Source organism: Microcebus murinus, chromosome 23, assembly GCF_040939455.1.
Source record: "Microcebus murinus isolate Inina chromosome 23, M.murinus_Inina_mat1.0, whole genome shotgun sequence".
NCBI classification, from domain to species: domain Eukaryota; kingdom Metazoa; phylum Chordata; class Mammalia; order Primates; family Cheirogaleidae; genus Microcebus; species Microcebus murinus.
The window spans coordinates 23,634,439-23,646,133 of NC_134126.1; positions in this window are offsets into that span (position 1 = coordinate 23,634,439).

The following is an 11,695-nucleotide window of genomic DNA, read 5'->3' on the forward strand; positions in this document are numbered from 1 at the left end:
TATTTAAGTTGGCCAATTAATTTCTTTCTATTTTTAGTAGAGATAGGGTATTGCTCTTGCTTAGGCTGGTTTCGAACTCCTGACATTGAGCGATTCTCTCGCCTCAGCCTCCCAGAGTGCTAGGATTACAGGCATGAGCCACCACACCTGGCCACTTTTTTCTTTTAAATTGTCAGCACTATTTTTTTTCCTTACAATCCACTATGCTACGTATTTCCTCTGTGCATCATTTCCAGTGCTGGAGGTGTCAATCGCATAGAGACATTTAGAGAGCTCTAATTCATTTTATACATTTTTTTGCAGATTGGACTTCATGAAAGTGCATTATCACAATGTTGGCTTTGTGTGTAAGCATTGTGCATGTACATAAAAATTTTCCCTATCCCAGATTCCACCTTTAATTTCATTCGTTCTTTGATTCAATCAACAATCAATTACTGAGCACCCACTATGCACCAGACACTGTTGGAGATGCTGAAGATACAGCCGCCAGGAAACACTGAAATCCCTGCCCTCATTGCCCACGCAAATGGGCGAGACAGCAAGCAACTAGGGACCACGCAGGGCGTGTCGCAGACGAGGGCGGAGCAGGGAGTGAGGCGGGAGGAGCAGGAAAGACCGACTTGCGATTTTAGAAGAGGAGGTAATTGGAGGGGGGTGCAGCTACCAATGGGAGGTCAGGTTGGAGATGGGGTGGGGGAAGAAAGGGAAAGGGGAGAGCTAGCTGGTGGGGGGAGGGAAGACAGCATCGTGGGGACTGTTGAGAGAAACTGGGAGAAGCAGGCCTTGAAAGGAGGCAGACACTTGCAAACTGACCAGACACATTTTTTATCGGATTATGCGTCCCCTCTCCCTGCTCTGAAGCCAACAAAACCTACTTCCACTTCCCCACTTCCACTTCCACTTCCACTTTATAGATAGGCAAAAAAAGAAAGAAAGAAAGAAAGAAAGAAAGAAAGAAAGAAAGAAAGAAAGAAAGAAAGAAAGAAAGAAAGAAAGAAGAAAGAAAGAAAGAAAGAAAGAAAGAAAGAAAGAAAGAAAGAAAGAAAGAGGAAAGGAGGGAGGGAGGAAAGAAAGAAAGAAAGAAAGAAAGAAAGAAAGAAAGAAAGAAAGAAAGAAAGAAAGAAAGAAAGAAGAAAGAAAGAAAGAAAGAAAGAGGAAAGGAGGGAGGGAGGGAGGAAAGAAAGAAAGAAAGAAAGAAAGAAAGAAAGAAAGAAGAAAGAAAGAAAGAAAGAAAGAAAGAAAGAAAGAAAGAAAGAGGAAAGGAGGGAGGGAGGGAGGAAAGAAAGAAAGAAAGAAAGAAAGAAAGAAAGAAAGAAGAAAGAAAGAAAGAAAGAAAGAAAGAGGAAAGGAGGGAGGGAGGGAGGAAAGAAAGAAAGAAAGAAAGAAAGAAAGAAAGAAAAGAAAGAAAGAAAGAAAGAAAGAAAGAGAAAGAAAGAAAGAAAGAAAGAAAGAAAGAAAGAAAGAAAAGAAAGAAAGAAAGAAAGAAAGAAAGAGAAAGAAAGAAAGAAAGAAAGAAAGAAAGAAAGAAAGAAAGAAAGAAAGAAAGAAAGAAAGAAGAAAGAAAGAAAATTAAAAAATAAAGAAATTCAAACAAACCCCTAGTTTCCTGTTCCCACGCGAGCGGGGAACCCCAGGCACGGGGGCAGTGGTGGCAGGTTAGGAGGGCGTCCCTTAGGCCCATGGGGAGCGGGCTCCTTCCACACGGCGCTTCTCCTGCGTCGCTTTGCATCTTTCTAGGACGTTCCGCCGGCCACCGGCACCGCGCTCGCCATTGCAGAGTTTGGCCGTTTCAACAGTGAGCGTCACCGAGCTCACACAGGGTTTGCGAAGGGCCACGCCGGCCTGGAATTGGACTCGCCGGCTGTTCCGACAGGCGGAACCGCACGGTGGCGCTGTGGCCCCGTCAGCCGCGCCCGCCGCGCGCCGAGCCGCCGAGCGCCCGCCGGTCCCCGCGCGGGGCCACACGCCCGGCGCCGATGCCGCGCCTGCCCTCCCCGCGGCGCCCCTGTCGAGTAGGTGACATCCGTGTCACGCTCTACACGGGGAGGCAGACTCGGAACCGCAGTTCCAAAGCTCATGCTCTTGACCTTGACCCTGCACTGCCAGTCCCCACAAGACCGCAAGAGGCGGGCTTCGCTGCCCAGACCGCCCAGTTCCCCGCAGAGACGGGTCGGGGCGACAGCCACCGCTCTACCCGAGACTGAGGCAGCTGCGCACAGGGCCGGCACGTCTGGGGACAGTGGCCTTCCCGCTCCGCGCGGGAGGGTGGCTCAGCGTGGGGCAGGCCTGGCAGGGGTTCAGGTGACTCCCGCAGGACCCCACGGCCCCTTGCTCGGCAGGGTCTCCAGCGCGGCTGTCCATTTCCTCAAAGGCCCAGGCGCGGCCCGCGCGGTGGCTCACGCCTGTCACCCTGGCACTCTAGGAAGCCGAGGCGAGAGGATCGCTCAAGGTCAGGAGTTCGAGACCAGCCTGAGCAAGAGCGAGACCCCCGTCTCTACTAAAAATAGAAAATTAACTGGACAGCTAAAAATATACAGAAAAAATTAGCCGGGCATGGTGGGGCATGCCTGTAGTCCCAGCTACTCGGGAGGCTGAGCCCAGGAGTTTGAGGTTGCTGTGAGCTAGGCTGACGCCATGGCACTCTAGCCGGGGCAACAGAGTGAGACTCTGTCTCAGAAAAAAAAAAAAAAAGCCCTGGCACGATGCCCAGTACCCCCAGGGCCGCCTCGCTCAGACTTGCCCTGCCCTGAAGTATTTATTCTACGTTTCTGGAGGACCCTCCTCCTTCCGGGACAAAGCCCTGTCCATTAGGAAGCTGCTTCCCTGAGGGACTTCAGGTCGCCCTCCTAGGCCGGGCTTGGGACGGATGCAAAAGGTGACACAAGGCAGCTGTTTCAAAGAGAGCCAAGTTATCATATGTACCAGCAAGAAAGGATTCCTGTTCCTTGTGACCTGGTGGCTGGGCACATAGGGATCCGTGTTGGATTGGTGGGTGTCGCAGCCAGCCCTCCCAGAGGCTTCCCTGACCCCTCCTGCGCCCACCCACCTGAGGAAGAGCGGAGGTCAGCCGCTCGGGGCCACCTGGGCACCGTGCTCACCTGCAGGCTCCTCGCTTGTATGTGTGACACCACGACCACCGCAATGGCTCTGGGGCGCCACAGCTCTCCTCAAGCTGCCGAAATCCCCGACAGCCCAGGCTGACTGTCACTCGACTCCCACAAGGCCCCAGCCAGGAAATGAATCCCCACCCCCACTTTCTCTGCGACATCGCGGCTGGCTGTCTTGATCAACCCGGTGTTTGCAACGTTAGTCACACATTCGCAGGAAAATGTTCACAGCGGCTGATTTTATTCACTACATAAAAAAAAAAAATCAGTCTTTCTTTAAATTATGAAGTGATAACATTATTGTAAAAAAAATTCTAACAATATGGAAATATGTATAGTGAAAAATAAAAAGTAAATGCTCCCTCGCCCATAATCCCACTTTCTGTCTGTGTCTGCAGAGTAGCTGTTACTAATTTGGGGTTTGGTGTTTCTCTTCAGACCTTGTGTGTGTGTATGGGGGTGATTAGGTGAGGGAGGTGGGTGTCTCTCTGTACCGGGTGTGTGTGTGTCAACGTGTGTGTGTCCGAGTGTGTGTATTCAAAACACACAAAGGGAAACTCAGTACATGTACTGTTCTTTAATTTGCTTTTTTTCAATTAAAAATAATCCTTTCTTGTTGGTACATTAGATTATCTTCATTCTTTTTTTTCTTTCATTTTTTTTAAGTTTCTTTTTTCTACAATGGACAGAAGATATCTTTTTTTTTTTTTAAGGCAGAGTCTCTGTTGCCCGGGCTAGAGTGAGTGCCGTAGTGTCAGCCTAGCTCACAGCAACCTCGAACTCCCGCCTCAAGCGATCCTATTGCCTCAGCCTCCCAAGTAGCTGGGACTACAGGCATGTGTCGCCATGCCTGGCTAATTTTTTTCTATATATGTTTAGTTGTACAATTAATTTCTTTCTATTTATAGTAGAGACAGAGGGGGGATCTCGCTCTTGCTCAGGCTGGTCTTGAACTCCTGAGCTCAAACGATCCACCTGCCTCAGCCTCCCAGAGTGCTCGGATTACAGGCGTGAGTCACCGGACCCGGCCTCTTCATTCTTTTTCAGGCAGTCGCCTTGGGTCATCACGCACCTTCATCCCCAGTCGGTTCTAACAGGCAGCCTTACCTTGGGCCTCTGAGTGAACTACCTTGCCTGGATCAGCCAGGGAGGTGGGGACACAGCTGCTGTCCCCAGAACTTGGCCGAGGCAGGCACCGCCTCTGAAGCACTCACACGTTCCCACAAAGCAGTTCGTCTGCTCCAGTCACAGAATCATGGCCTGGCTCTGTCCTTTAGTACCTCGTGGTCACTAACTGGGGAATTGGGTACATATATGTGGAGGCTCCCAGTCAGGGCGTGGCTGCCCGGCGACCACGTGTTTGATGGAGAGTCTTAGAGCTTGGTGCAAATGTCACCCAACCCAAGTCTCTGTCCGCAGGGTTGGCCTGCTCGCCCCGAGGACAGTGGCTCCTGCTGGGGTCCAAACCACGCCCTGACTTACACATCCTGCAGCTGCCCTGCACTTGGCTTGCTTGGTCAACCTCTGTGAACTTCAGTTTCCTTATCCATGAAACAGAGACAGTAATACAGTAATAAAGATTAAGCAGGATAAACTAGTCAAGAACCTAGAACGGTACCTGCCTGGAAATGTATTCCACCTGACTTCAGGAAAGATTGAAAGTGGCTTGTAAGAATACGTGGTTATGATAAAATGCATATATTTTATCAGGGAGATAATGCATATATTTTATCATATATAATGCATATATTTTATCAGGGAGATAATGCATATATTTTATCAGTAAAGAGGGAGAAGACAACCTAGGGTGAAGCCAGGGTAAATCCAGTATGAGGATTATACCTAATTACGCACTTACCATTTGGGGGCAGCAAATTTGGCTCTAAGCTTCCTAGTGGCCAAAGCAAAAGGGGCAAATGGGTAGTTTATTCTCTAGAGGCCCATAACATAAAGGCGGTCTCCTTGCTCAGGAAATGTTGAACCACACTGGATACCGAGGTGAGAGGGTTCGTCCCTTGCACCCTTGTGAAGAGGGCACCGTGTGGAAGAAGCATCCTCCTCCTCAATGACATCTGCGTATTCTGTGCCCCTCAACGCACAGGACCCTCCTTCTTTCCTCCCCCCTCCACACAGCCTGCTGGCATCACCCCGAGCTCAAGCCAGCAAAAGCTGTTGTCAGTGGGAGAATATTTTTAAAAATATATGCATGTGTTTTTCTCTTTCACAGCTCTGTATATTTGCCTCTTTGGCCACCCCCACATTCGAGAAGTGTGTGCCTCGAGGAGGATTAGGACTGTTAACGCAAGCATGTCGAGAGAAAGAAGAAGTCACTGTTCAGCTGGTGACATCCAAGGCACCCACCGAGGCAAGAGACGTGAGTGTGAGCACGGAGAAGCTGGGCTGTGACGAGAGACAGGAGGATTTCCTAAACTCCCTGAGCTCCCACTAAGGTGGCAAGAGCCAGGCCCAGAGGACCAGACCTCAGAGTCTGACACCAGACAGGGAAGGACAGTCCCCAGGACGGGGTGTGAGCTGGGACCCTCCCTGACTCTGATGTGCAGGTGAGTCACAAAATTCCAACTCAGCAGGGCCGGGCTGGGGCTTGGGAGTCACATTGCTACTAAGCTCCCAGGCGACACGGACACGTTGCTCGTGCGTGGAGCAGTGCCTGGCAGCCAGGCGTTAGGGAGGTCAAGGCTAAAGTGAGGGGACCAGAGCCCTCTCTCTCCTCCAGGCCCAGGGATTGTGGGAAGAGGATGGGATGAATTCGGCCCCCAGGTGGTCACACTCAGGTGTGCTGGTCCTCCCACCGCAAGCTAACGTCCCAGGACGACAGGGGCAGTTGAATGGGTTGAGGAAAAAGGCAAAAGCAGAGGCTCCTGTGTGCCCCGACCCACATTTAGATGGCCTGTACGTGGGAGGGCGCCGTGCTGGGGGCGGGAGTGAGTACCTGGCTTGACGTTCCCAAAGCCCTTGGTGCCCCATAATGTGGCGGGGACTGGAAGAGACCCAGCTTCCTGCATGTCCCCATGGGGGTTTCCAGTGAGAATCTGGCTGGGGACACAGGGCTACACTTGGTGAGTCTTGGACCGAATGGGAGTCACAACCACGCGTCGCAGGCCGGCGGAGCTTTTGGGAACAGAGGAGGTGCCCAGTGGGTTGTTCATGCCAAGGGACCAAGACAGAGGCTACACCCACCACGGATGTCAGCGGCAGGTGTCCCTGGGATGGCCAGGGACAGTCAGCCCAGCTCAAGTGCCAGACGGTCACACAGAACACAGAGCTGAGCAAGGGCGTGAGGACCTGGACATTTCCTGGTGCCGCATTAGCAGGAAGGCCAGGAGAGGTGAAAGGGCTCATTGGGGGTGAACTTTGGCTTCACTGGATATTCGCCCCAGACCAGTCAATCAATTAGCCTATACCATTTCTCTCACTAATCAGGTGGAGATTGTGGCAATATTAGATTCGTTACAGGAAACAGAAGCCACCTCTTTGTTCATCTGGACAGAGTGTTTGCATTTTTTTTTAATAAGCATAACAAAGGTAATCTGTTTTTCTGTTTCTTTTCTTTCTTTTTTTTTTTCTTTCTTTTTTTTTTTTTTTGAGACAAAGTCTCACTCTGTTGCCCGGGTTAGAGTGCTGTGGCGTCAGCCTAGCTCACAGCAACCTCAAACTCCTGGGCTCAAGCAATCCTCCTGCCTCAGCCTCCTGAGTAGCTGGGACTCCAGACACACACCACCATGCTGGGCTAATTTTTTCTCGATATATTGTTTTAGTTGGCCAATTAATTTATTTCTATTTTTAGTAGCGATGTGGGGGATCTCGCTCTTGCTCAGGCTGGTTTCAAACTCCTGACCTTGAGCTTCGAACTCCTGCCTCGGCCTCCCAGAGTGCTAGGATTACAGGTGTGAGCCATTTCGCCCAGCCTGTTTCTTGTTTTTTTTTGTTTTTTTGTTTGTTTTTTGAGACAGGGTCTCACTCTATTGCCCTAGAGTGCACTGACATCAACATAGCTCACAGCAACCTCAAACACCTAGGCTCAAGCGATCCTCCTGCCTCAGCCGCCTGAGTAGCTGGGAATACAGGTGAGCACCACCACGCCCAACTAATTTTTCTATTTTTTTATAGAGATGGGGTCTTGCTATGTTGCTCAGGCTGGTCTTGAACTCCTGGGCTCAAATGCTCCTCCCACCTGGGCCTCCCAGAGTGCTGGGATTACAGGCGTGAGCCACCTTGCCCGGCTGACAAAGGTAACCTGTAACGCTGCTCAGCACATAGTCCTTCCTGCCATCGAGGAAATCGCACACCTTGAAGCTCCTTGGTGGGATCGGCAAAGGCAGGGGACACAGGACGGGGCTGCAGAGCTGGGGAGGGTGGCGGGGGTTCCGCTGGAGGCCTCCCTGGGAGGTGCTGTTTGAACAAAAGCCGGAAGGACCGGAGATACTCAGACACAGAGGGAGATAAGGAGGGATTTGAGAAGGCTTAGGCCAAGCATGGGAGAAGTTCTCATTTATCTGTCCAAGAGTCTTTTATTAAGCTCCTGCTGTGTACCTGCCACCGAGCCAGGAACTGGAAAGTCGGAGAGACATTCCAGGCCCCATGTGGCTCTCTCTCCAAGGAGAGGGTGAAAGGAGGACAGCGCACCCCACCCACCCTCCAAACGGGAGCACTGAGGGCAGGTGGCTCCGAGAGCCAGGTGTTCAAAACTCCCCCGCCAATCCCGCCGCGGCCTGGCCCTGCCCCTGCCCTGGAGCACGGGGACCACAGCAGCTGTCCCCATGCAGATCTCTCCTGGGGAGAAGGGAGCAGCCACTCGCATTCAGAAGGTTTCCGGTGACATGCCCTTTTGCCCTCTTCCCGCGGCCCCACCCCCAGCACACGCGGTTCACACGGGGGCATGGGAAGAGGTGGCCTCGCCTACCGGGAGCAGGAGGACCGCAACTGGGAAGGCCTTTAAGGTCTCTCGCAAGGGATATGGCTTCATTATTACATTTTGCGGAAGTTTTCTGTTGCAAATTCACTTCCATCAAGGGTAGCCCCTCATTTTAGTGGGGACAGGGTGGGGGTAGGGGACAGGCAGGGGGGCTGGCCTGTCACTCTGGGCCTCCTAGTTATTCTCCAGCATGCAGGGAAGATTAATTATTGCAGGAACTTCTTTTTCCAACATGCAGCTACTTAATCGTGGTTTTAGCTGGGAGGGCCCTTAGCTGGGGGGGGGAGGGGTGTGTGTGAGAAGGCCAAGTTCACCTGGGGCGGTAGGTGTTGTGGGAGCCAACAACAGTCGCTAAGAGAGGCAGATGCCTTTACTGCCTGCCAGAGCCCAGGGCCACCTCATTAGATTCCCTTTCCTGGCATGAATCACCCCTTACCTCCGTGTTACTTAGCTGCAGTTTTCAAAGCACTTTTTTTTTTTTTGAGACAGAGTCTCACTCTGTTGCCTGGGCTAGAGTGCCGTGGCGTCAGCCTAGCTCACAGCAACCTCAAACTCCTGGGCTCAAGCAATCCTTCTGCCTCAGCCTCCCAAGTAGCTGGGACTACAGGCATGCGCCACCATGCCCGGCTAATTTTTTCTATATATTTTTTTAGTTGTCCAGATAATTTATTTCTATTTTTAGTAGACATGGGGTCTTGCTCTTGCTCAGGCTGGTTTCGAACTCCTGACCTTGAACGATCTGCCCACCTCGGCCTCCCAGATTGCTAGGATGACAGGCGTGAGCCACCGCGCCCAGCCTCAAAGCACTTTCATAAACACCATCTCAGTCTATCCCCAAACAACCTGTAGCTAGACTGGGCGGATAAGGCTCTCACAGAGAAAATAAAGATTCGGAGAGAGAAGTGACCCGGCCAGGGTCACACGGATCCAAGGACCCCTGTCCTCTGAACCTGGCCCCATCTCTCAGCACCTGGCAGAATGCTTGGCTGGACCATCACCGTAAGACAGACAGGGGTGTTAATTGAACGTAGGCCTCCTTAGGTGTGTTTGGGGACTGTCCATAAACCCTCTGGAAGTGTCAGCAGCACTGGGGGCATTTTCCCGAGAGAAAGTGCGTAGAGTTAATCAGATTCTCTCTAACTCCAAACCACAAGAGCAACTGCTCTCAGCTCAGTGGTCCAAAGTCCTACTGGGCCATCACCTGGCACTGTGCTCACCTGCAGCTGCGCTCACCTGGCGGGGCCTCCTCTCGTTGGGTTCTGGGGTTTGCTAGGCACGGTCGTGGGCTGGAGCTTGGTCAGCTGGGGCCCCTGCTTCCCTCGGGCGTTTAGCTGCCCTTGAACCTGGAACTGTCCAGGTAGCAGACACCCAGCCAGGAGACCCAAGTGTGAATAGACATGGCCTTTGGGGAGCAGGGGCATCTTCCTGCCGAGGGGACGAATGTGACACTGAGGCAGGTTCAGATACCGCCCGACCTCTGGATATCTCCAAGTTCAACTAAGAGTCTCGCGTGGAACCATGCCCTTGATTTCTTCTTCTTCTTCTGTACCTGAGAAATGAGAATACCTATTTCACCGCTTTCCTATACACTACTGTCAGAAAATGTAATGCGAAAAGATCCCATTTACCATAGTAACACCAAGGAATAACATTTACAGGAACTGCGCAGCACTCATAATAAAAATCTGCCAAACTATGCTGAGGGACATTAAATAAAAGGCAAATCACGCCACATTGAGAACTCTTAGCACCGTAAAATGCCATTTGCCCAAATGTATAAGTTTTATGCAACTCTCATAAAAATATTTAAGGTTTATTTTTAATCTGACAAAATGAATTCACTTGGAGCAATTCACCTGGAAATAAGTGTATGAATGAATAGAATCGTAAAATTTCTGGGTAACAAAGGACAAGGCGGCTCCTCATTCCCAGATATTGAAATGCATTATAAATCTTCAACGATGAAAACTGTGAAATGAGAAAAGGACAGGCAGCTTAATGGAAAAGGAGAGAAGGCCCAGGAACAGACCCCGTGTATAAAAAGAAATTGGTAGTATAAGAGGAATGGGATGTTCAAATCAGTGGGAGAAAGATTTGTTGTTGAAAGATTGATGTTAGAATAATACGGGAAAACCTCATCCTGTGTACCAAGATAAATTCAAGTCTTATTTTCTTCTTATGTATGAGGGGTTAAAAATTGTCCCTTCCTCACCATAATTGTAGGGGTGAAGTGTGATATGCATGTGAGGTTCTCAGCCCTGTGTCCAGCTCCAAGTCCCCACTGGGTGAGTATTAGCTGGTATAATTAGTGTCATGATTAGTCCAGATGGATTATAATTATAATTATTATGTAATGACAAAATTGTAACATTGCTGAAACTTTAGGCAAATACTTCCCTGATCGTAAGGTGGGAATGGTTTTTGTAGAAGCAAAGGAAGAAACCAGCCAAGGCAGGGCATGCCAAGAGCCTTAAAACGTTCTTGTCTTTTGACCCAGGAATTCCACTTTTAGAAAGTTTATCCCAAATATGTTTTCAGATAAATGTGCAAAGATGTTTATGTAAAGATAGCTATTAAACTTTTTTTTTTTTTTTTTGAGACAGGGTCTCACTCTGTTATCTGGGCTAGAGTGCAATGGCACAATCATAGCTCACTGCAACCTCAAACACTCGGGCCCAAGGGATCCTCCTGCCTCAGCCTCTGCAGTAGCTGGGACTACAGTTGTGTGCCACCATGCCTTGGCTAATTTTTCTATTTTTTTGTAGAGACTGGGTCTTGCTATGTTTCTCACGCTGGTCTTGAACTCCTGGCCTCAAGCAATTCTCCTGCTTCAGCTTCCCTGAGTGTTAGGATTACAGGTGTGAGCCACAGTGCCCAGCCCTATTGAACATTTTTTATAACAGCAAAAAGTAGGAACAACTTAATGTCAAAAAGGGAATGGTTAAAAAGACATTTGTTCAACTATACAAAGGACTGTTATGCATCCATTAAAAATTAAAAATCATCTTACTGAATATTAATTAATTGATTTGGGGGAAATGCTTAGGTTAGAATGCCAATCACGATACAAAGTAGAATATATATAATATGATTATCTTGAAAAATACCAAAATGTACACCAGAGCGATGTGGTGGAAATAACTTCAGTTCTTTTTCTTTTTTCTTTCTTTTTTTGTTTTAGACAGAGTCTCACTCTGTTGCCCGGGCTAGAGTGCCATGGCATCAGCCTAGCTCACAGCAGCCTCAAACTCCTGGGCTCAAGCGATCCTTCTGCTTCAGCCTCCCAAGCAGCTGGGACTACAGGTATGCGCCACCATGCCTGGCTAATTTTTTCTACATATTTTTAGTTGGTCAATTAATTTCTTTCTATTTTTAGCAGAGACGGGGTCTCACCCTTGCTCAGGATGGTTTGAGCGATGCTCCCGCCTCAGCCTCCCAGAGTGCTAGGATTACAGGCGTGAGCCACCGTGCCCGGCCAGTTCTTTTTCTTTATTCTTTTCAAATTCATTATAATAAGCCTGCTTATTTTACAATTCCACCAAGTTTAATAGGGGTTTTAAAAGTCTATTTTACAATTTTTAAAAATTGGGGTATTTACTGATAATTTGTGGTTTAAGTTATTTGTTGAGCAGAGGTTTTACAAATGGTACTT